General features: G+C 34.6%; 1 protein-coding gene and 1 non-coding gene across 18 annotated transcripts in view; both read left to right on the top strand.

Moving 5' to 3' along the window:
- The window catches only part of Fam172a (family with sequence similarity 172 member A), a 456,628-nt gene that overhangs the window by 108,487 nt on the left and 322,428 nt on the right, over positions 1 to 25,713 (top strand). The window lies entirely within an intron of this gene.
- Positions 23,208 to 23,283, top strand: Trnag-ccc. The gene has a single exon. It is a non-coding gene; the product is annotated as a tRNA-Gly (tRNA).

Here is a 25,713-nt window from a genome sequence, read left to right as displayed (position 1 = left end):
TAATAATATTAAAGATGAATATATATTTCTCTGGGATAAATGCCTAAGAGTGTAATTGCGATGCTGTATGGTAGTTACATGTTTAATCTCCTAAGAATCTGTCAGGATGTTTTCCTGAATGGCTCTTCATTCTCACTAGTGAGGTATGAGTGATTCAGTTTTGCTACATCCTCTGTAACATTTGGTGTTGTCATTATTTTTTTTTAATTTTAGCCATTCTGATAGATATGTGATAAATTCATTTTAATTTGCCTTTCCTCTGTTGCTAATGATGTTGAACATCTTTTTTTTGTTCTTATTCAATATCTATATATCCTATTCAGTGAAATCTCTCAGTGTCTTTAAACCAAATCCTAATTAGAGTTTTTGGATTTTTCTGTTTAATTTTGATTGTTCTTTTTTTTCTTTCTTTTCTTTTTTTTGGGGGGGGGGTATCAGGGATTGAACTCTGGGGCAATTAACCACTGAGCCACGTCCTCAGCCATTTTTAGTATGCGTTTTATTTAGAGACCAGGTCTTACTGTGTTGATTAGGGCCTCCCTAAGTTGCTGAGGCTCACTTTGAACTCGTGATCCTCCTGCCTCGGCTTCCAGAGCTGCTGGGATTACAGGTATGCACCATCTCACAGCTTGAGAATTCTTTATATATTTTATATACTATTTTTTTTTCAGAAATGTTAGTTGCAAATATGGTAGATGTTCATTAGTTTTACATTTTCCTGCTCACTAAAATTTATTTGTGGATTCCAAATCAATATTCATGGTGGTTTTACAGTCATTTACAGAGAGGCACTGAGTGAGTCTTCTGATCTTCATGTGTCAGAAGTCTAACAGAATGTTGTTCTGTCTTCTTTTTTCAGCTCTTATGGTATGAACAAGTGTTCATTCTGAATCCATGACCCAAATAATAATAGTCTTATTTTATGACAGTATTTTTCACATTTTTTTGTTGGTTATTTCACTGTTTAAAATAGTTCCTAATGCAGTGCTGAAATGCTGGCTAGTATTCCTTAATATAAGGATGTTATATGCCTTACAGAGAAAAATATATTTGTTAGATAAATTTTGCTCTGGCATCAGGTTTAGTTCTTTCCATCTAAAGGGGTGGAATAAAACGCAAGACACCCTGAGACACATGTAAAAGTATAGCCTCACTAGGAGACTGAGACCTAATCAGAGAATACTTCTGCCAAACACCTTACCATCACATTATTGAAGTCCTGTTTATAAGAGTTCCGTTTGCCATGTACATGACGTTTAGCTGTGAAAAAAAATTACAAGTCATATAAAAAGTACAAAACATAATTTGAAGAGAAAGCAAGGATTGTAACTAGATACAGTAGGGATGTTAGAATTATCCAAATGGGAATTTAAATCAATTATGATTAATCACATTAGTAGATGAAGAGAAAGCATTTGAGAAAGTTCAACACACATTTGTGATAAAACCTTTCAGTAAGCTAGGAATACAGTAAGTTCTACAATTTGGTAAAGAATATCAATCAAAAACTACAGCTAACATCATAATTAATGGTGAGAAACTCAAGTGTTTTGCTTAAGATAAAGAACAAGGCAAGGATGTGCTCTCTAAAGATTCATTTTCAACATAGTATTGAAAGTCCTAGCTAATGGAATAAGAAAAGGAAATAAAAGGTAAAGAGAATGGGAAGGGATAAATAAAATTCATTGTTCACAGAAGTTATGGGCACCTATGTAAAAAATCCAAAAGAATGCCCCCCCTCAAAAAAATCATGGAACTAATAAACAATTTTAGCAAGGTTGCAGGAAACAAGGTCAATATTAAAAAGTTACTTTCCCATAAATCAGCAATGAATATGTAGAATTTGAAAACATAATACTGTTTATATTAGCAACCTTCAAAATGAAATACTGAGGTATAAATTTGACATGTACAAAACTTTTATTAGAAAACTATAAAATTCTGATTAAAGAAATCATGGACTAGAAGCTAGACTTGGAGGCACATGCCTGTAGTCCCAGGTACTCAGAAGGTTGAGGCAGGAAAATCACCTGAGCCCAGGAGTTTGTTTATTTTTATACTGGGGATTGAATTCAAAGGTACTTAACCACTGTGTTACATCCCTGGTCCTTTTTTTTTTTTTATACAAAAAATTATCAGAATAAAAAAATTTTTATTCAGGTAGATAATTAATGCAAAGTATAATTTGCATGAAATGTTGTTTTCAGTATATATAATTTGTTTTATATAGAAATATTTTATAAATATCTTTCTTGAGCCAGAAGAAGGATTTGTATATTCTAAGTTTGTTCATCTTTTTATTTTCATCTTTCATTATTTATGAATAAAGCTTAGAGATGTTTTCCTGTGCCAGAAAAAAAAAGCATAACAGTCATAAAATCCTGAAAATTTAAAAACTTGCTTAGTTGCTCAAGATCTTAGTAATTTGCTGAGGCTGGCCTCTAATGTGTGATCTTCTAGCCTCAACCTCTGAGTCACTGGTATTATAGGTATGAGCCACTGTGTCTGGCCTGAGTTGAGATTGTGAGGCAGTGGCCTAGCCATTTCTCTCCCTCCCTCCACCCCTCCTTCCTTCCTTCCTTCCTTCCTTCCTTCCTTCCTTCCTTTTTTCCTTCCTTCCTTCCTTCCTTCCTTCCTTCCTTCCTTCCTTCCTTCCTTCACTGATGGGAAGAAATTATTGTTAAGATGTTTCTTATATTGTAGTCCCAGTAAAAATTCCAATGTTATTTTTTTATATTGGCAAATTGATTATAATGAGAAGAAAAAGAAATGGAATTCATCAATGTAATATTGAAAGAGAAGAACAAACTTGAAGGATTGGCTACCCAACTGTAAGACTTACTCTAAAGTTACAATAATCAATGTATGATTTGGGTGAATTAGTAGGTAAATGGGTCAGTGAGACAAACTAGAAAGTCCAGATGTATACCCACATGACTTGATCTTTTACAAAGGAGCAATAGCCATACAATAGAGCAAAGATATTCTTTTCAATAAATGGTGGTGGACCAGTGGGGGTTGTGGCTCAAAGGTAGAGTGCTCACCTACCATGTGTTAAGGCACTGGGTTCGATCCTCAGCTCCACATAAAAATAAAAAAATAAAGATGTTTTTTTCACTTATAACTAAAAAATAAATATTAAAAAGTGTGGTAGACCAATTGAACATCTGTATGCTAAAAAATAAGCCTAGGTACAAAACTTAGACCTTTCCCAAAATTCAACTAAAAAATGAATCATACACCTGAGTGTAAAAATGCTAAACTGTGAAACTCTCAGAAGATAACAGGAGAAAACTCAGATGATCTTGGGTATCAGTGATGACTTTGTAGTTTTAACACCAAAGATGTGATGAAAGAAAGAAAAGATAAGCTGGACATTATTAAAATTAAACACGTCTGCTCTGTGAAAGATGAAATAAAAAGAAATCACAGACTAGGAGAAATATTTGCAAAAGACACATTTGATAAGGAACTATTACCCAAAATATCTTTAAAAAATTTAAAACTCGGTAGTAACAATTCATGTAAAAAATGAGGCAAAGACCTTAACAGAAGATGTACAGATGGCAAATAAGCATATGAAAAGATGACCCATATCATATGTCATCATGGAAATGCAAATTAAAACAACAATGAAATACCATTACATATCTGTTAGAATGGCTAAAATCTGAAACTCTGACACCAATTGCTCATCAGGATTGGAACAATAGGAACTCTTATTCATTGCTGGTGGGAATCAAAATGGTTCATCCACATTGGAAAGTAGTTTGGTTCTTTTTTACAAAACTGACCATACTCTTCATACAACCCAGCAATCATACTCTTTGGTATTTAACTAAAGGACTTGAAAATTATGTTCACACAAAAACCTACACACCGATTTATTCATAATTGCCAATGCTTGGATGCATCCCAGATGCATAGTAGGTGAATGAATATATGTACTGCAGTATTCAGACAATAGAATATTATTTGATGCTAAGAAGAATGAGTTATAAACCATGAAAAGGCATACTTATTGGAATGAAATACATATTAGTAAATGAAATAAGCCAATCTGAAAAGGCTATATTCTGTGTGATTCCAACTATTTTGAAAAAGGCAAAAACTCTGTTGAGGGTTAAATCAATATTTGGGGTTGGGGGTAAAGAGAGATGACTCTACAGAAGATTGTTAGGGAGTGAAGATCCTTAGCATTGTAATGATGGTATATGTTGTTATGCATTTATCCAAACCCATAGAATGCCCGATATCAAGAGTAAACCCTAGAATGGCTGTGCACTTTGGGCCATTATGATGTGACAATGTTAGGTTCATCAGTTGTAAACAACATATCCCTCTAGTGAGGGGTGTTGAAAAATGAGAGAGGCCTATGCACATGTAAAGATGGGGAATGGAATAGGAAATTTCTGTACCTTCCACTCAATTTTATTGTGAATCTAAACCTGCTCTAAGGGGGCATGAGGGGAAAAAAACTTTATAAAATGAACATTTTTTTTTTAGCAGCACAAGAGTTCCTTTCTGTGAAATGGTTTGAATATTTTAGGTACAAGGACTCTTATTTAATAAATTCATAATAAAATTTGTTGATCAATGGATTAATAGTGCATTTCCCATGAAATTATTAAACAACTAATGTCCTTCCAAATAGATTGACTCAGTACAGATATTTGATCTGCCCTTTCTAACCCTTGATATTGTTCCAAGGTTTTGGTACTGCTTTTGAGAACCCGAGATAAGCCTCAAACTTGGATTCTCTCTGAAGGTATAATGAGCTACCACCCCAGCCATTTGGCACATCACCCATGTTATTTTAGAAAAAAAAAAAAAAAAAAAAGCCTTTCAGTGGAATGAGATTATTTTACTTTAGCAGTTTTCTATGTTATAAAGTTTAATTACAAGTTTAAATGAACAGAAGTAAATTTGTACCCATATGGCATTAAAGTATGTTAACTTTAGGGAGAGAAATAATATGAATAATGCTTAGAGATGTTTTCCTGTGCCAGAAAAAAAAGCATAACATTCTTAAAATTGTATTTGCACTGAAATATACCTGTCTAAGAAAAGAATAATATGTTTTATGCTATTTGTTTTTCTTTTCTTGGATCATGGTCAGTTCTAAAAGTAGAATGAGATTTGTAGTCTTGTAATGGTTTTATAAGCATCACAGTAACTGGACAAATAATATATTGTGAATTTCTTACATATCTGTTGATGTCATTAAACACAAGCATATTGTATTTCAGAATCATTTAGTCATCTTCACTCTTACTGACAGTTGGTACATTAGTTCATGTTAAATGGAATATCTCTTTAAACTATTCTTGGCATTTCCTAGATTAGATGAATTATGAATTTGATTATTAAAATTAACCTTTTATGTTCATCTGGTATGTTGTTTTGAGCCAATGTCCTTTAGTACTAGATCTTTATCATCTTTTTGTGCTCCGAAAAAAAGTTTTTATTCAGGTAGATATTTAATGCAAAGTATATTTTGCATGAAATGTTGTTTTCAGTAGATGTAATTTGTTTTTACATACAAATATTTTACAAATATATCTTGCACGAGCCAGAGAAGGATTTGTATATTCTAAGTTCATTCATCTTTTTATTTTCATCTTTCATTCCTTACAACTGATTAGGATTTTGGAATAAGGTAAGTAAAATGAGGTTAATTTTTTTATTACCAGAAAAGATAAACAATATTTGACTTCCAAAGTATATGCTAATTGATATCCTCCACCCCCCTACCCCCACATCCTCATCCCAATACTCTCTAGGTTTTAAGAACATTTTGTTAAATTAAAGGGAAAAGAGTCTAAAAATCATGTTTGGCTATTATGTCATAGGCAGATGGGCCTTCTCATTACGCTCTTTATTTTATTCCTCTTCATGAATTTGTCAGTCTTCTTTCTGATTTTTTGCAGGAGAGCCTGCAGAAGTTATTCTTTGAACCTCTTTTCTCCTTTGGGAATGCACTCATGCATCCACACATGTGCATATGAGTGTATTTGTATTTATATATATATGATCATAATGCCATATTCATGATTATAATTAGAGTAGAAGACTTAAGGTAGAGTCTAATTTTTTTATTTCAAGCAGGACATTACTAAATGTCTCATAGATCACAATGACTTCTTAAAAGTAACAAATTTATATTTTGACGAGTGAGGGACATTTCTAAGCTATCATTCATTTGAATATAAAACTAGTGAAATGGGAACATATAAAAAAACTTCAGGAAGGTATTGTCTAAGTTTAGGGACTTAAGGTAGTATATAATATTGGAAGCAAGTTGTTACAGAAGAGTTTAAGTAGATGCTTGAATACAGCTTTGTTTGAGATATTTTAGAGGCTAGTGAGGGAATTCTGACATGGATTTCTAAACTAGTGAGGATTTATTTGGGACACTTCACTGAGCAATCTTACAAATCTGGGAAACAATTGAACATTCTAGTTTTCTTTATAATACAAATTTGAGGTCAGCAAACAATACAATACTGATAAGTTTTAAAGGGTCTTATACAATAATTGTTCTAATGATTTCATAAAGATATTTGTGCATACTTACTACAAGATTTTCAAAGTCCATTGTATTTCTATAAAGAAGTAGTTATTTTTATAAGTATAGAAATATTTTTACAACCTATTCTTTGCATGTATGTATATCAGAGAGAGAGAGAAAGAGGAGAGAGAGAAGGCAGGTAGATTTACTTGTAGATAATAAATATTACTAGATAAAAAAACTTTGACATCTTTCCTAATTAATGATAGTTTCTGAACAATTCAGAAGTGATGTAGGTTGATAATTTTGCCAAATAAAATATTTTTATAGTTGAAAGAAAAGAGACTTAGTCTTATTTGATCATCAAGTTCTGTGCTTCATTTGAGGAAAAGTGCCTACAGAGAGTGAAGAAGAGGCCATAGCTTCTGTACCTTCCTCTTCAAATTGCTATATGGGCATTATGGTACTTCTGGAAGTTTCTTTTAGTTTCTTCAGGTCTTTTGTGTTTATGATGATTTGAGACAAGAGTTGAAATTTTATTAATATATAAATATTTATAAATTTACATATGCTTTTATTGTACTAAGAGCTGAATGCAAGAGCTATCAGTTTGACAAATTGTTAGATTGTTAGCTATAAGCAAAATGTTGTCCACCAGATCTCTAAAATGTATTCATCCTGCATAACCTGCTAAACAGGGACTCCCATTTTCACCTCCTGCCAGTCTCTGGCCACAACCATTCTTTCTGTTTGTATGAGTTTGACTATTTTAGATATATTATGTAAGTAGAATCATATAATGTTTGTCCTTTTGTTATTGGCTAATTTCATATAGCATCATGTTCTCCAGGCTCATCTATATTGTTCCATATGGCAAGATCTCATTTTTTAAGGCTCTATAATATTTCTTTGTTGTTTTTTTTTTTGTGTGTATATGTGTGTATGTCTATATACACTACATTTTCTTTATTCATTTCTCCATTGATGGACATTTACGTTGTTTTATACTTTTTGCTGTGGTGAAAATTTTTATAGTGAAAATGGGAGTGTAAATAGCTTTCTGATATTCTGAATTGAAATCTTTTGAGTATATTCCCTGAGGTGGGGTTGTTGATAATTATTTTTTTAGTTTATAAAGGAACTTCCATAGTCTTCTTCATTGTGGTTAAAACAGTTTTCCCTTTCCACCAGTGGTGTACAAGGTTTCCACTATATCAAATTACTGATTATAATACAGTGATATGTTCTTGGTATACTTAAAACAAATGTGTATTTGTTTCATACCTGTTTGGTTATGATCCTTTCCAGATAACTTATAAATATTATTTTTTATTAGTAATAAAAACACTTTACATTTTGAAACATATTTTCCATTTTTAAATCATTTTTATACTCATCTGATCCTTACAGGTCCACATAGTCCATGTCTTAGGGTTGTTACCAAATATTTTCTAAAGAACCCATTGTACATTTTAAATTTGAGGTTTACTGCACAAATTAGTCTTTTCAAAGTTGTATAGTCATTACATTGCAAAGGAGATTCTTCATTTTTAATTTTTTATTTTATGAAAATTGCTCTGTAATTCATAATTTTTGAAGATGTAATTCCACTATCATGTTTTATATTGTTGCATTTATAGTGCAGATCAAAGTAGATGGTATGATTATTATACTTTGAATATACAGTGCAAAAGAACAGCAATAAAAACGTATGGGGCATTCTGTTATGAGCTAGGAAATCTGTGGGTTTAATTTGAATTCAACAAAGAGAGTGGACTTTCTAGATTGTTTATTTTGCTGAGAAGAAGCTTTTTAGTTTGAATCCATCCCACTTAGTGATTCTTGGTTTATTTCTTGCAGTATAGGAGTCTTATTAAGGAAGTCAGAGCCTAATCTGACATGATGAAAATTTGGACCTACTTTTTCTTCTATTAGGCTCAGGGTCTCTGGTTTAATTCCTAGGTTCTTGATCCATTTTAAGTGGAGTTTAGTGCATGGTGAGAGACAGAGGATTAATTTCATTTTGTTGCATATCGATTTCCAGTTTTCCGAGCACCATTTGTTGAAGAGGCTATCCTTTCTCCAATATATTTTTTTGGTCTTTGTCTAATCTGAGATAACTGTATTTATGTGGATTTGTCTCTGTGTTCTTTATTCTATACCATTGGTCTATGAGTCTATTTTGGTGCCAATACCATGCTGTTTTTGTTACTATTTGCTCTGTAGTATAGTTTAAGGTCTAGTATGGTGATGCCACCTGCTAAGTATTGCTTTAGCTATTCTGGGTCACTTATTTTTCTTTCTTTCTTTCTTTCTTTCTTTCTTTCTTTCTTTCTTTCTTTCTTTCTTTCTTTCTTTCCTTCCTTCCTTCCTTCCTTCTTTCTTTCTTTCTTTCTTTCTTTCTTTCCTTCCTTCCTTCCTTCCTTCCTTCCTTCCTTTCCTTCCTCCCTTTCTTTCTTTCTTCCTTTCTTCCTTTATTCTTTCTTTTTTTTGAGAGAGAGAGAGAGAATATTTTTTAATTTTTTCAGTTTTCGGTAGACACAACATCTTTATTTTATTTTATGTGGTGCTTAGGATGGAACCCAAGCACCCTGCGCATGACAGGCAAGCGCTTTACCGCTTGAGCCACATCCGCTGCCCTCTTTATTTTTCCAGATGAATTTCAGGACTGCTTTTTTTTATTTCTATGAGGAATGTCATTGGTATTTTGGTTGGAATTACATTAAATCTGTATAGTACTTTTGGTAGTATGGTCCTTTTGACAATATTAATTCTGCCTATCCAAGAACAAGGTCTTCTAAGCAGGGCCAGATGGATACACAGCTGATTTCTATAAGACCTTCAAAGAAGAACTAATACCAATACCTTAGAAACATCTTCTAAGGTCTTCCTTAATTTATTTCTTTAGTGTTCTGTAGTTTTAATTGTAGAGGTCTTTCACCTCTTTCATTAAATTGATTCCCAAGTGTTTAATTTTTTTGAAGCTATTGTAAATGGGGTAGTTTTCCTGGTTTCTCTTTCAGAGTATTTATCTCTGATGTACAGATATGCCTTTGATTTATGGGTTTTGATATTATATCCTGCTACTTTGCTGAACTCATTTATTAGTTCTAGAAATTTTCTGGTGGATTTTTTTTTTGATATTCTAGGAATAGAATCATATCATTGGCAAATTGTGATAATTTGAGTTCTTCTTTTCCTATCTGTATCCCTCTAATTTCTTTCAGCTCTCTAATTGCTTTGGCTAGAGTTTCAAGAACTATGTTAATAGAGGTGAAAGAGGACATTCCTGACTTCTTCCAGTTTTTAGAGGGAATGCTTTCAGTTTTTCTCCATTTAGAATGATGTTGGCCTGGGGCTTAGCATACATAGCTTTTACAATGTTGAGATATATTTCTATTTTCCCTAGTTTTTCTAGTGTTTTGAACACGAAGGGGTACTGTATTTTGTTAAATGCTTTTTTTTTTTTTGCGTCTGTTGAGATTACCACGGTTCTTATCTTTAAGTCTATTGATGTGATGAATTACATTTATTGATTTTCATATGGTGAACCAACCTTGCATCCTTGGGATAAACTTGCTTGGTCATGGTGCACTTTTTGTGATATGTTTTTGTATTTGATTTGCCATAATTTTATTGAGAATTTTTGCATCTATGTTCATTAGAGATATTGGTCTGAAGTTGTCTTTCTTTGATGTGTCTTTGTTTGGTTTTGGAATCAGGGTGATATTGGCCTCATAGAATGAGTTTGGAAGTGTTCCCTCTTTTTCCATTTCATGGAATGATTTGGGAAGTATTGGTATTAGTTCTCACTTGAAAGTCTTATAGACTTATATATCCATCTGGTCCTGGCTTTTCTTGGTTGATAGGCTTCTGATGGCCTCTTCTATTTCATTTCTTGAAATTGATCTGTTTAACTAGTGTATATCATCCTGATTCAGTTTGTGCAAATCATTTGACTCTAGAAATTTGTTGATGCCTTCAATATTTTCTATTTTATTGGAATACAAATTTTTAAAATAATTTCTAATTATCTTCTGTATTTCCATAGTGTACGTTGTGATATTTCCTTTTTTATCATGGATGTTAGAATTTGAGTTTTCTCTCTCCTTGTCTTTGTTAGCATAACTAAGGGTTTATTAATTTTACTTATTTTTTCAAAGAACCAACTTTTTGTTTTGTCAGTTTTTTCAATTGTTTCAATTTCATTGATTTCAGCTCTGATTTCAATAATTTCTTGTCTTCTGCTTTTAGTGTTGAATTGTTCTTCTTTTTCTTGTACTTTGAGAAGTAGTGTTATTTATTTCTTGACTTTTTCTTCTTTTAAGGAATGAACTCCATGCAATGAACTTTCCTCTTAGTACTGCCTTCATAGTGTCCCAAAGATTTCAAAATGTTGTATCATGATCATTTAACTCTAAGAATATTTTAATCTCCTCTTTTATGTCTTTTGTGATCCATTGTTCATGCAGTAGCATATTATTTAGTCTCCAGGTGTTGGAGTAGCTTGTATTTTTTATTTTATCATTGATTTCTAATTTCATTCCATATGATCTGATGTAATGCAGGGTAGCATCTCTATTTTTTTTGTATTTGCTAAGAGTTGCTTTGTGACATAATATATGGTCTGTTTTAGAGAAGGACCCATGTGCTACTGAGAAGAAAGTGTATTCTCTTGTTGAAAGATGAAATATTCTATATAAGTCAGTTAAGTGTAAGTTATTGATTATATTATTGAGTTATATAGTTTCTTTGTTTAGCTTTTGTTTGGAAGATCTATCCAGTGCTAAAAAATGTGTTTTAAAGTCACTCAGAATTATTATGTTTTGGTCTATTTGACTCTTGAACTTGAGAAGAGTTTGTCTGATGAATGTAGATGCTCCATTGTTTGGGGAATGTATATTTAAATTGTTACATCTTGTTGATGTATGGTTCTCTTGAACAGTGTGAATGTTTTTTTTTATTCCTTTTGATTAACTTTGGCTTGAAGTCTACATTATTTGATGTGAGGATGGAAACCCCTGCTTGTTTCTGCAGTTTATGTGAGTGGTATGTTTTTTCCCAACCTTTGACTTTCAGTCTGTAGATGTATTTTCCTATGAGATGAGTATCTTGAAGGCAGCATATTATTGGGTCTTTTTTTTTAAGAAAAAAAATCCAATCTGTTAGTCTACATCTTTTGATTGGTGAGTTTAGGCCATTAACATTCAGGGTTATTATTGAGACATGATTTGTATTCGTGGTCATATTTGTTTATTTTTGGTAATTTCACTTGACTTGGTTTCTCCTTTGATTTTTCCTTTAGTGTAATACCTCTCTTTGCTGATTTTCATTGTTGTTTTTTCATTTCCTCCTCATGGAACATTTTGCTAAGGGTGTTCTCCTATGCAGGCTTTCTAGTTGTAAGTTTATTTAGCTTTTGTTTATCATGGAAGATTTTTATGTCATCATCAAAATTTTGCTGGATACAAGGTTCTTGGTTAGCACCCATTTTCCTTCAGAGCTTAGTATATTTTGTTCCAGGATCTTCTAGCTTTCAGGGACTGGGTTGAAAAATCTGCAGTGATCCTAATTGGTTTCCTCCTATATGTAATACAATTCCTTTCTCTTGTGACTTTTAAAATTCTCTCCTTATTCTGTGTACTAGGCATTTTCATTATAATATGCCTTGGTGTGGATCTGTTGTGATTTTGTACATTTGGTATCCTGTAATCTTCTTGTATTTTATTTTTCATTTCTTTCTTCATGTTCAGAAAATTTTTTTATATTATTTCAGTGGCTAGGTTGTTCATTCCTTTGGTTTGGAACCCTATGCCTTCCTCTAATCCAATAATTCTTAAATTTTTCTTTTTGTTATCCCATAATTCTTGAATGTTCTACTCATGGTTTCTTACCATCTTTTCTGTGTGGACACCATTCTTTTCAAGATTATATATTTTGTCTTCATTGTCTAAAGTCTTGTCTCCCAAGTGATGTGATCTGTTGGCGATGCTTTCTATTGAGCTTTTAATTTGGTTTATTGTTTCTTTCATTTTAGGTATTTCCTTTTTTTCTTCCAAATCCTCTATCTCCTTATTGAAGTAATCTTTTGCTTCCTTTATTTCCTTATGTAGTTCTTTATCTAAATGATCTTTTGCTGCCTGTATTTTGCTCTCTTATATCATCTTTTAATTCATAGAACATTTTAATTATGTACGTTTTGAACTCCTTCTCTGTCATTTCTTCTGTTGTGCTGGCCATGGATTCTAATAATGTAATATCTTGGTTTCTTGGGGGCAGTTTCTTCACTTGTTTTTTCATGCTGTTCCTGTGTCTTCCCTTCTTGCCCTGTGGATCCGAGTTTTTACTCTATAGGCTTCTAATCTCCCCGTAGGTTTCCAATACCTCTCCTTTAAGGGGAAGAACAATGTGAACAGATCCCAATACAAACAATTTATAACATTAAACCAAATAGCTGCTATTAAGATGTTTAAGATTTTGTCACAATATACGGAAATGGTAAGTTCAGTTATTATCTATAACATATACAGTAGGTTTGCAAAAGGCTCTACAGTTTCTGATGGTGGACAAAGAGCCACATAGAGTTAGAAGATCTTAGAAAGCATGAAAAAGGAATCTAAAGAAGTTGGTTAGTAGCAGGAGAAGAGAGAGAAAGTGATTTTGGGGAAACAAGCAAGTGGGAAGACAGTAGAGTTCAAAAAACAAACATATATATTAAGAAAATTTAAAATGTAAAAATAGGAGATAAAAGAATATACAACACCACTGTAATGTACTATTCAGACATTCAAGTCCTCAGTAGCCTAATTCATGAGAAGTACTTGGTTTCACAAATATTGGGGATGTGAGGGTGGAAGTAGAGAGAGAAAGAAAAAATATCTTGAAGGAAGATACAAGGATTGTTTTTGTTGGAGCTCAGTATCTTTCCAGCTTCTCTTCTCATTCCAGTAGGTGGAGTTGTCTGTTGTTTCCTGGTATCTCCCACCTCAGGATGGTGAAGGTTGTTTGGGTAGGAGGATTGGGCATGGTGGCATAGCCCCTGGAAGTGGGGTTTAGCACTTGCTTGTCCCCAATGGGAGACTGCACCCCAATAATCTCTTTGGGGTCCTGCTCATGTGATGTGGGCACCTGGTCTTATCTCCTTGTATTGCTTGTAGACCTCACAATTCCTGGTCTCTAATTTAGTCTCTAAATTGTATCTCACTCTCTCCTTCCCAATCAGGAACCTTTCTCTCCATAGGTCTTGTAGCTCCTGCTCTGGGGTCTACATACCTGTCATGGAGAGCTGTTTTATATTGGGCAATTCAGGACTAGTTTTTTTGAGCTACAGACCAGCCATGTAGCCATGTGCACTGTGCTGGGTTAGCAGCTGCCAAGGAGAAGGGGGCTTTTGGTACCTTGATATTGCTTCTAAGCCCCAGCTGGTGTTCCAAGCTGGAGGTTGCCCCAACTAAAGATGGCGACAAAGGTGTCCCAAGATGAAGGTGGCTGCTTTCAGGGATGGGTGTCAGGTCAGGTGGGCCAGGTGGTGGTGTTAAGTGGCATGTTCAGAGATGCAGCTCTGTTGCATGCAGTATTGTGGCTGGTGGCTATCTCCCGATCCAGTGCAGTGTCCTCATGTTCAGGCTACTGATTTTAGGGAACTCTGGTAGTGGTTGTAGTCTCCCAGATGGAGGTGACTAGGAGAGCCCCATGTTGGTAGAATGGGGTCCACATAGGAGCAGCGGCTGGAGTTCCTGCATGTGGTCTGCGGCCAGGTACCCTACGTGGGAGCAGTGGTCAGGATTCCTGCATGGGTGGGCGGCCAGGAGTCATGTGAAGGTACTGATGCTGGTGGCCCTGCTCGGGCACCTGGAGTTTCTGCGTGGGCATGTGACTGGGAGTCCCATACTGATTCTGAGGCCTGGAGACTTATGCTGCACAAGGGCCATGATTCCTGCGTGGGAACAGCTGCTGGGGACCCTCTAGTCATTGGCAGAGAAACAGCATTCCCACTACTTGAATCCTAGGTCCTGGAGCAACACAGAATGCAGCTTCCTTCTAGCCTGTCATCTTGGATCCCCTGATTCTCATTTTCTTAATTTTGGGAAATATGGTTGATAAAAAAATGTTTAAATTTGTAAGAGTGTATGTTAGATAAAACATAAGTAGGCATCTGTTACTTTTTTAACAGATATGTTAACTTTCTGTCACTGTGATAAAAATACCTGAGATAATAAACTTATAAGGAATACATTTATTTTGGCTCACATTTTCAGAGATCTCAGTCAATGGTCAGTTATCTCCATTATTTTTGGACCTGTAGAAAGGGAGATCATCATGGCATGGAGTAAGTGGCAGAGCAAGGCTGCTCACCTCATGGCATCTAGGAAGCAAAGGAGAGGGATGGAACTCAGGCAAAGAAAGAGGAAGAGAAAGAGGAAGGATTGGTTATCAATATCCCAGTCAAGGGCACACCCTAGTGACCTGATTTCCTTCTGTTAAGTCCATCTCTTAAAGGTTTCATCACCTCCCATTTGTGTCACAGGCTGGCAACCAAATCTCTCATTGGTAGACCTGTGGAGGATGTTTAAGATTCAAACCGTAAAAGAAGAATAGTATTTATTGAATTTCTGGAATGCCTGTATTCTTAAGTCTGTTAGTCTTTGTATATGGGGAAACAATAAATGTGTAAAGAAATAGGCAAAGGAAAATATATAGTAAATGTTTGTGAAAAATGAAATAGGCAAAGTGTTGGTGTACATTATACTGTTTTAGAAGTTCATCCCTTCACTCATAAGGAAAATCTTACCTTAAAGTGATAAATCTTACTGAATACACAGTGAAGGTTTCTGTATCTGTGGGTTCCATAAATACCTGTTCAACCAATTGCATATGAAAATATTTGGGAAAATCCTTATACTGAGCTGGACACTTATAATCCCAGTGGCTCAGGAGATGAAGATTGCAAGTTCAAAGCCTCAGCAGAAGCATTGCAAGTTCAAAGTCAGCTTCAGCAACTTAGTGAGGCCCTGAGCAACTTAGATCTTGTCTCCCACAAAATAAAACAAAACAACAACAACAACAACAAAATGAAATAAAACACAAAATGGGCTAGGGATGTGGCTCAGTGGTTAAGCACCCTATGTTGTTCAACCCCTGTTACTGAAACAAAAACAAAACAAAATAACAAAAACAAACTGAACTGAGCATGCACAGACTTTTTTCTTGTCATTATTTCCTAATCATTATGGTATAATAACTACTCACATAGCATTGAATATTTTAAGTAATCTAGAGATTATTTATGTTAGGATGTATAGGTTACATGCAACCATGACACTGTTTTCTCCAAGGGACTTGAACATCTATGGATTTTGATATCTGTGGGGAGTCCTAAAACTAATACCTATGGATACTGAGGGACAACTATTTAACCTTTTCTGTTATCTTATTAGCCAGGCCTGTGTGTTTTATTTTACAAATGATTGCTAGGGGGTTTAATTATATGTATCTAACTTATCACAGTTTATCTTCAAATAAAATTATACCACTGGAGGAGGCTGCTTTCAGGGATGGGTGTCAGGTCAGGTTGGCCAGGTGGTAGCATTTAGTGGCATGTTCTCACTGCTCCTTCCCTTTCTACTTCCCAATCAGGAACCTTTAATGTTAACCTCTAACATATAATATTAGAGCCTCATAACATTTTATCTCCAATTTATCTAGGTTTTTATCTGGAATCATTTTCCTTAGCTAAAATAATTTTCTTGAAAGTTTCTAATACTAGTCTACTACAATTTACTTTTTTTTAAAAAAAGCATTTGTTTACCTGGAAAGGCTTTATTTTGCCTTCATTTTCACTGAGTGTAGAATTTTCAGTGATAGAATATTTTCTTTCTTAAATTACTGCTTCATTTTCTTCTGACTTGCATTATTTCTGTTAAGAAATCAGTGGTATTTCTTATCTTTGTTCTCTTCTGTATAATGTTGTTTTCCTCTGACTGCTTTTGGGATTTTTTTCCCTTTATCAGTTTTCAGCAATTTGTGAATGTGCCTTTGTGTTCTTTTCTTCATAGGTACCCTGCTTGTTGAGCTTCTTTTAGATATTTGTTTTATTAAAATCAAATCTAAAAAATGATCTGCTCTTTTTTCTTTAAAATTTCTTCTGTTTGATTGATTGATGATTGATTGATGATTGATTGATGATTGATTGATTGATTGATTGATCGATTGATTTAGTGGAAGTGGGAGGAAGGGGTAGAGGGGAGTAGAGGGGTGATACTAAAGGGTATAATTATATTTGAGGTGAGTAAAATACTCTCAAATTGACAGAGGCGATAAATACACATGTCTGTATATGTGAAAAATATTGAATTGCCACTTATTTTTTTCTGATTGTTACTGTATTGAAATATTTTTATTAGTTCATTTTAGTTATGTATAATGTTAGGGTTCATTGTGACACAATTAATCAAGCATGAAATATATTATGCTCTAATTCAGTCCCAAGTGCTTCCCATTTTCCTCCTACCCCTGTTCTCTTTCCTGTACTTCACTGATCTTTCTTCTAGTTATTTACAATTTTATTTAAAATTATTGCCTTTGTGGATATACATAAACATGAGATTCACTGTGGTGTACATACATAGGAAAGTTAAGTAAGATTAGTTCCACTGTTCTTGTCTTATCTGTTCCTCTTCCCACCCTCTCAATCCCCTTTCTCTCCTGTCTTTTATTTTCATGGAATTCCCCTGCCATTCTTTTTTCATTTTCCTTTTTCTCTTATTTTGGTCTAGCTTCCACACAACTAAGAAACATTCAACCTTTGACTTTCTGGGTCTGGCTTATTTCACATAGAATGGTGGTCTCCAGTTCTATCTATTTACTGGAAAATGTCATAATGTCATTTTTTATGACCAAGTAATAGTCTATTGTGTATATATACCACATTTTATTCATCCCTTCATTGTTAACTAACACCTAACTTGGTTCCACAACATAGCTTTTTTGAATTGTGCTACAGTAAACATTGATGTGGCTATTTTCCTTATAGTTTGCTGATTTGAGATATTTTGGCTATATACTGGGGAATGGATAGCTGGTTCATATGGTTGTTCCATTTCTAGTTTTGTTTTTTTTTTTTTTGAGGAATCTCTATACTGCTTTTTAGAGTGGTTGCAGTAATTTACAGTTCTACCAACAATGTCTGAGTTTACTTTTTCCCTCACATCCTCACCAGCGCTTATTATTATTTGTATTCTTGGTAATTGCCAGTCTGTCTGGAGTGAGCTGAAATCTTGGCATGGTTTTGTTTAGTATTTCTGTGATTACCAGAGATGTTGAACATTTTTTCACATATTTATTGCACATTTGTATTTCTTTCTTTAGTTCTTTTGCCCATTTATTATTAGTTTTTGTTGTTGTTGTTGTTGTTCTTTATGTATTCTGGATATTAGTTCCCGCCTAAGGAGCTGGTGGCAATGATCTTCTCCCATTCTGTAGGTTCTCTCTTCATGCTCTTAATTGTTTTCTTTGCTATGCAGAAGTTTTTAAATTTGAGGCTATTCCACTATTGATTATTGGTTTCACTTCTTGTGTTTTAGGAGTATTATTCAGGGAATTGATGCCTGTGCCAATATGTAGGAGTGTTGCCCTTAGGGTTTCTTCTAGAAGTTAGAGAGTTTCTGGTCTTTGATCCACTTTGAGTTGACTTTTGTGCAAATTTCATTCTTCTACTTATGGACATCCTGAACCCTGATAACAAAACTAAAGACACATTTAAGAAAGAAAACTTCAGACCAATATCCATGATGAAGATGGTTGCAAAAAAATGTGGTTGACAAACCACATTCAAAACTCATTGAGAAGATATATCAAGTGAGATTCATCCCAGGCATAAAAGGTTTCAAATTTCATTCTTCTACTTATTGACATCCAGTTTTCCCAGCACCATTTGTTACAAAGGCAACCTTTTCTTTAACATATGCTTTTTGAACCTTTGTGCAGTATCAGATGATTGTATCTGTAGAGGTCTTTCTCTGTGTATTTTATTCTATTATGTTTGTCCTCAAGTCTGTTGTGGTGCCAATACATGCTGTTTTTGTTACTAGACCTTTGTAATATGATTTGAGGTCCACTATTTTGATTCCTCTAGCATTACTCTACTTGTTTTGGCTATTCTGGGACTTTTATTCTTCCAACTCTATTTCAGAACTGTTTTTTCTAGTTCTGTTAAGAATATTATTAGTATTTCTATGGGGATTGCATTGAATCTTATAATGCTTTTGGTGATGTTTTATTCAGCTTTTTTGTTTGTATGACCAACAGACCTGACAAGAACAATTTATGTTTCACATTTATTAAAAGTCACAATTGAATTTCATTTTCCAAATGGAACCTACTGTAAAAAATCAATTAAAAGGTGGAATAGTCAATAGTTAATGGAAAAAAAACACTGTTATTTTTCCAATTACTTGGTTCATTTTAACAAGGATGCATCATTTCACTGCGTCAGTCCAATGTTATTTCAGGTGAGAGGACATAGCAATATTGTCTCTGAAGTCTCATTTCTTCAAGTTGGCCCCCACCATAGTTTTCCAACCAAAGTTTTCCTGGAGACTAAGTAAAACTAAGAACAATGGGAAACGTTTTTAAAAAATTATTTAAGGAACACAAAAATGCATCTCAGTAATTTTTTAAAAAGCCAGTTTTAAAATTCATCCTATGCTACCTCACCATTCCATATGCAGTCTGAAAGGTGATTGATTCCTAGACGTCTTCTGGTTTCTACACATTTTAAGGTTACTGAGTTTGATACAAGAAAACGTGAAGTCTCACACAGCCCCTTGTCATCTGATTGGAACTATTTGTGCCCCACCTCTCTCTCCACACACTTGCCAGTTCCCCTGCTGGCCCACAGCACAATGGGAACACAGCTGGCTGGGGTCATCTGAGTTTTAGAGTAGTTTTCTTTTTTGTTACCTGTAAAAAGCTAGGCTCAGATTTTAGTCTTGGCCTCACTAATTTCATGCTCTAGTCAACAGTTAAGCAAATACACAAAATTGACTTTTGTTTTTCATATTTCCTAGGTGAGACTGAGGCTTTTAAAAGAAATATTACATATAAAAAGACAAAAGCCTAAATGAGGAATTAGAGGGGTTTTATGTACTATTAAAGGCAAAACCTCACAATTTATTTCTATTTGTTTTACAGAAAATAAAAGGAAATGACCTAATTTTTTAGGTCTTAAGGTCCTAACCTAATAATAAAGTGTTAAAACCAGCATGAAAAGAATAACTAATTCAAAATGTAACTAACAGCCAGTGTTCTTTAGGATTTAAGGAAGTGCTATGTTCTAGATTTAGGCAAATGATTCCTTAGGTTACCAAATGCATTCCCATGAGTGTTTCTTCATTTATTTACCCAAAAGAATTAAAATCCTACCACATGTACATATTTGTCTTAAGACTTGCTCTAATTCAATGCCTAAGTACTGGAGATTTAGGCTAGATATACCTATTAGTGGGAAGCTGTTCTCAACTCTTTTACAGCTTATACCAGAAAGAAGAAGCTATCAGTGCAGGAGGATAGAAACATCTGCCTGGTGAACCTACCAGTAAAACCCTTAATATAGAAGAGCAACAACTACTTATTTTTTCAACCCCATAATTTTTTTTTTAAGAATTAAAGTAGTAAAAAGTCAACTTTTTTTTTGTATGATAGAGGAGTGTAAAGTTTCATAAGCCAGTATACATATGTTTATGAGCAATTAAAAAAAAGGCAAAAAAGCTGCATTATACTGAATGGATATGTAAATAAATCCACTCCAGGTCAAGCTATTACAAGTCTTAAATTCTTAATGGCAAGGCTTTGAAAGGCAACCGAGGCTGAATGTTAGTAATGCTGCAGAAGTAAGGTGTACTAACATTGTTTCCTCAAAGGAATGGAGAGGGGGAAAAAAGCACAATTTTGATGGCTCTTTTCACATTTCAGCATCTCAAAACTTTATCCAAAGCAGGGAAAGCAAATCCAAAAGCTTCTGTCTGCTCATTATCATTCCTGAAGGGTGTTGTGGGAATGAATGCCAGAATGACTCGCCCAGGGCAGGCTGGGTGTGGCAGAAAGCCACTCTCACATGAGGCTGGCAGAGGAGGGAGCTTGGGAAGCTGCAAAGTCAACAAAACTCATGGCCTCCCAGGTTCTTGCTCTCAAGTATGTGATGCTGCTGTGGAACTGAAGGGTTCCAGACTTCTTGCCTTTGGGTTCTGTTGGTTACAAATGCAATAGGTTGTATTTGCAGCACTTCAGTCATTTAAAAAACAAACCAGCTCACCCTCCTTCCCTGTACCTACCCACCTATAGGAAAGGAGAAATTGATTAAGCATATTTAAAAAAGGTTTATGCGGTGCTATTAAAATTCAAATGTAAAATCTAACAGCCAAAGATCATTAGGATTATCTTCAGGGACCCTGTGATGGATATGAAGGTTGACAAACTGAAATGAGATGGACTCAGCTGTTGGCTCAATCTCTTGGCGACAACAGCCTTTCTGTTCTGTTCTACCTGGAGTGGTCCCACGCCACCCACTCAGTTAACCCACTGGGCAGCAGCAGGGTGGTTGTTTTGGGGAAGCTACTGATTTTGCCATTTGCTTCCAGAATCACATAGACTATAACAAACTTTACACTAAACACTGGGTAAAAGCCCAATGGGACAGAGTTCATTAGGACTCTCTTCCCTCTTTGGCGTGGTGTCATACATGGCCTTCAGTTTTCTCTTCTTCCATTGCTTGACTTTCTGTTCCTTTTTCATTGGTGATGCCCTCTAAAGTCTTCTTGTTCATTGCTTTACTGGCCTCTTCCTTTGTGTCCTGCTCTGCAAACTTCTTGAACATGTTGGTGTGTATCCTACGGTCCTGCTCATTGTGCTCCTTTGCCTTTTTCTGGCACATGGAGATCTGCAGTTTTGCAGCCTTGTTCTGGGGATTTACTTCCAACACTTTCTCAAAGTCACCCTTTGCTGACTCAAACTCATTCATAAGCAGCGGTGCTTCACCCCTCCTGTACAAGCCTTTTTCATTGGTATGTCAAGTCCAAGGGCCTTGTCACAACACTCTACACCTTTGGAGTATTCTTTAAGTTTCAGGTAGCACATAGCCAGTTTCAGAGATGCAGGGAACAGAAATGACTCAGAAGCTTTCAATTCCTTTTCTGATAGACCATATTCCATCTCTACCAGGATACTATCTTTCCGTACTGAATCACTGCTTGCATGTATTTGCCTCCCTTGAAGTATACCGTTCCCTTCTCTTTGACAATGGCAGCCTGCAACAGTTTTTCTTTGGTGTCCATCTCCTGATACCAGCTCCATAGAATGAATTTGGCAGTGTTCTTTCCTTTTCTATTTCATGGAATAATTTGAGGAAGATTGGCTTTAGTTTTTCTTAAAAGGTTTGGTAGAACTTGGCTTAGAATCCATTCAGTGCTGGGCTTTTAGTTCAAAGACTTTTAGTAGCTGCTTCAGTTTCATTATTTGATTTGATTTGTTTAAGTTTTTTGTACCCTCAAGGTTCAAATTGGGTAGGTCATGTCTCTAGGAATTTTTAACATCTTTGAGATTTTCTAATTTGTTTGATTATAATTTTTTTATTTTTCTTTTCTTTTTTTGTGTAGTTGTAGGTGCACAGAATGCCTTTATTTAATTTATTTTTATGTGGTGTTAAGGATCAAACCCAGTGTCTCACACATGCTAGAGAAGAGCTACAGCCCCTGATTATAAATTTTTCAAAAATTTCTAAAGATCCTCTGGATTTCAGTAGTGTTTATGGTGATATTTCCTTTGTCATCTCTAATTTTGTTAATTTGCATCTTCTCTTTCTTTTGGTTTGTTTGACTAGGAATTTATTAATGTTGTTTATTCTTTTAAAGAACTAACTCTTTGTTTCTTTGAGTCTTTGTATTTTTTTATTCTCAATTTCATTGATTTGGCTGTGATTTTAAATATTTTCTATTTTCTGGATTTTGATGTTAGTTTGGTTTTCTGTAGGACTTGAGTTATAACATTAGATTTTGTTTTGTTTTCTATTTTTTTTTAATTTAGGAACTCAGCTCCCTAAACTTTCCTCTTAGAACTGCTTTCCTACCATCCCAGAGATTTTGATATGTTGTATCATTATTCTCCACTTGTTTCTAAAAATTTTTAATTTCTTTCCTGAATTTTAGGCTCTCCATTCATCTTTCAAAATTATATTTTTTAGCTAAGCAAGGTGGCACACACCAGTAATCCCAATGACTGGGGAGGTAAGGCAGGAGGATTACAAGTTTGAGGCAATGTAGCAAGGCCCTAAGCAACTTGGTGAGACCCTTTCTTAAAATAAAAAAATAAAAAGGACCCCCGAGATCAATCCCCAGTATCCTCTCCCCACAAAAAGGAAATGTATTTTTTAAGCTCCAGGTATTAAAGTGTTTTTTTTTTCTTGTTGATTTCGAATTCCATTCCATTATTATCTGATAGGATGAAAGAAATTGTCCTCTTTTTTTTGTTTTATATTTTCTAAGAGTTGCTTCTATCCTAAAACAGGATTTATTTTAGGAAATGTTCAATCTTCTGTTGAGAAGAAAGTAAATTCAGTTGTCAATGGATGAAATATTATATAGATGTCCATTTGGTCCATTTGATTAATAGTATTTTTTAGTCATTAAGAATCTTTACTTAGGGGGCTGGGGATATAGCTCAGTTGGTAGAGTGTTTGTCTCCCATGTATAAGGCCCTGGGTTCAATCCCCAGTCCTAACAACAACAACAAAGAATCTTTACTTAGTTTATGTCTGAATGACTTATCTAGTACTGAGAGTATTAAACCACCCAGCATTATAGTACTGTGGTCTATTTGATTCTTAATACTGAGGTTTTGTGCTACAAATACATCTATTTTAATCTCTTTGCCATTGTTCCACAGGTCACTTGGTCCTTATTCATGTTTTGTCCTTTTTATTTGTCATTGTAGACAGCTTTTATTGGTATATCTTCATGTTTATGGATCTGTTTTTCCTCTGGCCTAATCTGATGGTTAACCTATTCATTGCATTTCTTAGTATTGAACTTGTATTTTTTTAGTTCTTAACTGTTCTGTTTTTTATAAGCATTTAATTTCTCATTGAATTTTGTTTCATGTTCTTGCATACTTTTATAACAACTGGCTTAATGTTCTTGTCCCCTAATTTCATACTCTTATTACTAGGTATCTTTATTGACTGATTTCTTTTCCTAGTTATGGATTTTATTTTCTTGTTTTGGTGAATGTCTCTTGTAATTTGTATTGGATAGTAGACATTATAAATATTTTGTTGGTGAGTGTCTGGGTATTATTGTATTATTGTCTCCCTTTTTAAAAAGTTGAATTTTATTTTGGCATCAATTAACTGTCTAGTGGAACAGCTTGATTTTATTTTATTTTATTTTATTTTATGTTTTTTGGTACTGAATATTGAATCCAGAGGTATTCTACTACTGAGCTGCGTCTACAGCCCATTTTGTTTTTTATTTTGATGCAGGGTTTTGCTAATTTGCCCAGGTGGCCCCAAACTTGTGATCTTCTTCCTTCAGTCTCCCAAATAGCTAAGATTAAATGCATGGACCACTGTGCCCAGCTGCAGCTTGATCATTTGGGCATTATGAGTGTGGATTTAGAAAATTAATTATTTCTCTAGGAATAGTTTAGTTCTCTTCTGATATTATCTTTCTGTGGTCACTACTGAATGCTATCAATATTTAGTGAGACATAAAATGATAATATCTCCTAGTTATTAAAAAAAAACTCTGGGAATTGTTAAGCTTGAAGATCTTTAGTAATTTTTCCCCATAGTTTTCCTTATGTAGCCTCAAGTAGTTTCATTCCATGTGTGCATTACTTAGAATTTAACCAAAGATTTAAAGGAACTTGTTTTAGTCAACTTTTCTGTTGCTATGACCAAAAGACCTGACAAAAACAATTTTTAGGAGGAAATGTTTATTTGGGGGCTCATGGTTTCAGAGATCTCATTCCAAAGATAGCTGGCTCTATTCCTCGGGGTTCAAGGTCAGACAGAACATCATGGTTGGAAGAGTGTCACAGAGGAAAGTGGCTCAGGAAACAGAGAGAGCACGCTACTCAACAAGGACAAAATAGATACCCCGAAAGCACAACTCCTAGGGCTCACCTTTTCTAGCCACATCTTACCTGCTTAAGTTAACATCCAGTTAAATCCCCATGATAGATTTAACATACTGATTATGTTTAGGCTTATAAATAATCATTTCATCTCTAAATTTCTTGCATTGTCTCACACATGAATTTTTGGGAACACCTGATTAGGTAGATTTCTAGAATTCTTTTTCTGCACAACTGCACATTTGTGCTTGGCCAATTCTAGTGGTCTCATTTTCCTTGAGAAACCTCTTCTGGCTGCAAGGCTACAGTATTCTTCTTGGACTTTTCTTCTCTGGGCTGAGAAGTTTGCAACTAGACAGAGAACCAAGGTGGATACCTCCTTTGTTTTCTTCTCCTAGAGATCACTGGTCTATGCTGCCTGTTTTCCCTCTATGAAACAGTTAATACATTTTATACAGGTGTCTAGTTGTTTATAAAGAGAGGGGAAGTTTGAATGCCAGTAACTCTTTTATGGCTGTGAGCTGAAGTCTAACTACATTTATTGTACTATTTTTTCGGGGGTGGGGGGCGGTTAGGGTAATGTAGTAGCAACAGGAAGATTCAAAGAAATTGGTCCCTTCTCCTCCCTTTTGGCAATGGTTAAGAAAGAGACTATCTCTGGACTGAAGACAGCTCATCTTTCTTAGAATTGTATTTCCCAGTAGAATCCACATTATTATGATCAATAGAACTGTCCTCTTTTCTAGCTCAAGAAAGACTTGCTAAATTGTTAAAGCTTGCCATGTGGAAAGGTAAAAAAGAGAGTGGTTAAAATGTATCATTTTACTTCTACTCTCATTTCAGGGAATAATTACCTTCTTTTGAAAGAAAGATACAAGGCATATTTACAAGGCATATTGTTAATCTATAATATAGTTGCTGATAATATCGCTGTGTCACAAATTGCTTTAGGCTTTCACATGGCATAGTAAAGGCTACTCTGAGACAGCTGATGAAATTTTATTGGTCTACCTGATTGCCCCTTTCCAGAAATCACAGTATGGTCCTATTTTTACTGTGATTTCTTTTCATTTGAA

The sequence above is a fragment of the Marmota marmota genome, unplaced genomic scaffold, assembly GCF_001458135.2.
Source record: "Marmota marmota marmota unplaced genomic scaffold, marMar, whole genome shotgun sequence".
NCBI classification, from domain to species: domain Eukaryota; kingdom Metazoa; phylum Chordata; class Mammalia; order Rodentia; family Sciuridae; genus Marmota; species Marmota marmota.
Note: the sequence above shows the minus strand (reverse complement) of the source record. Positions and strands in the feature narration are given on the sequence as shown.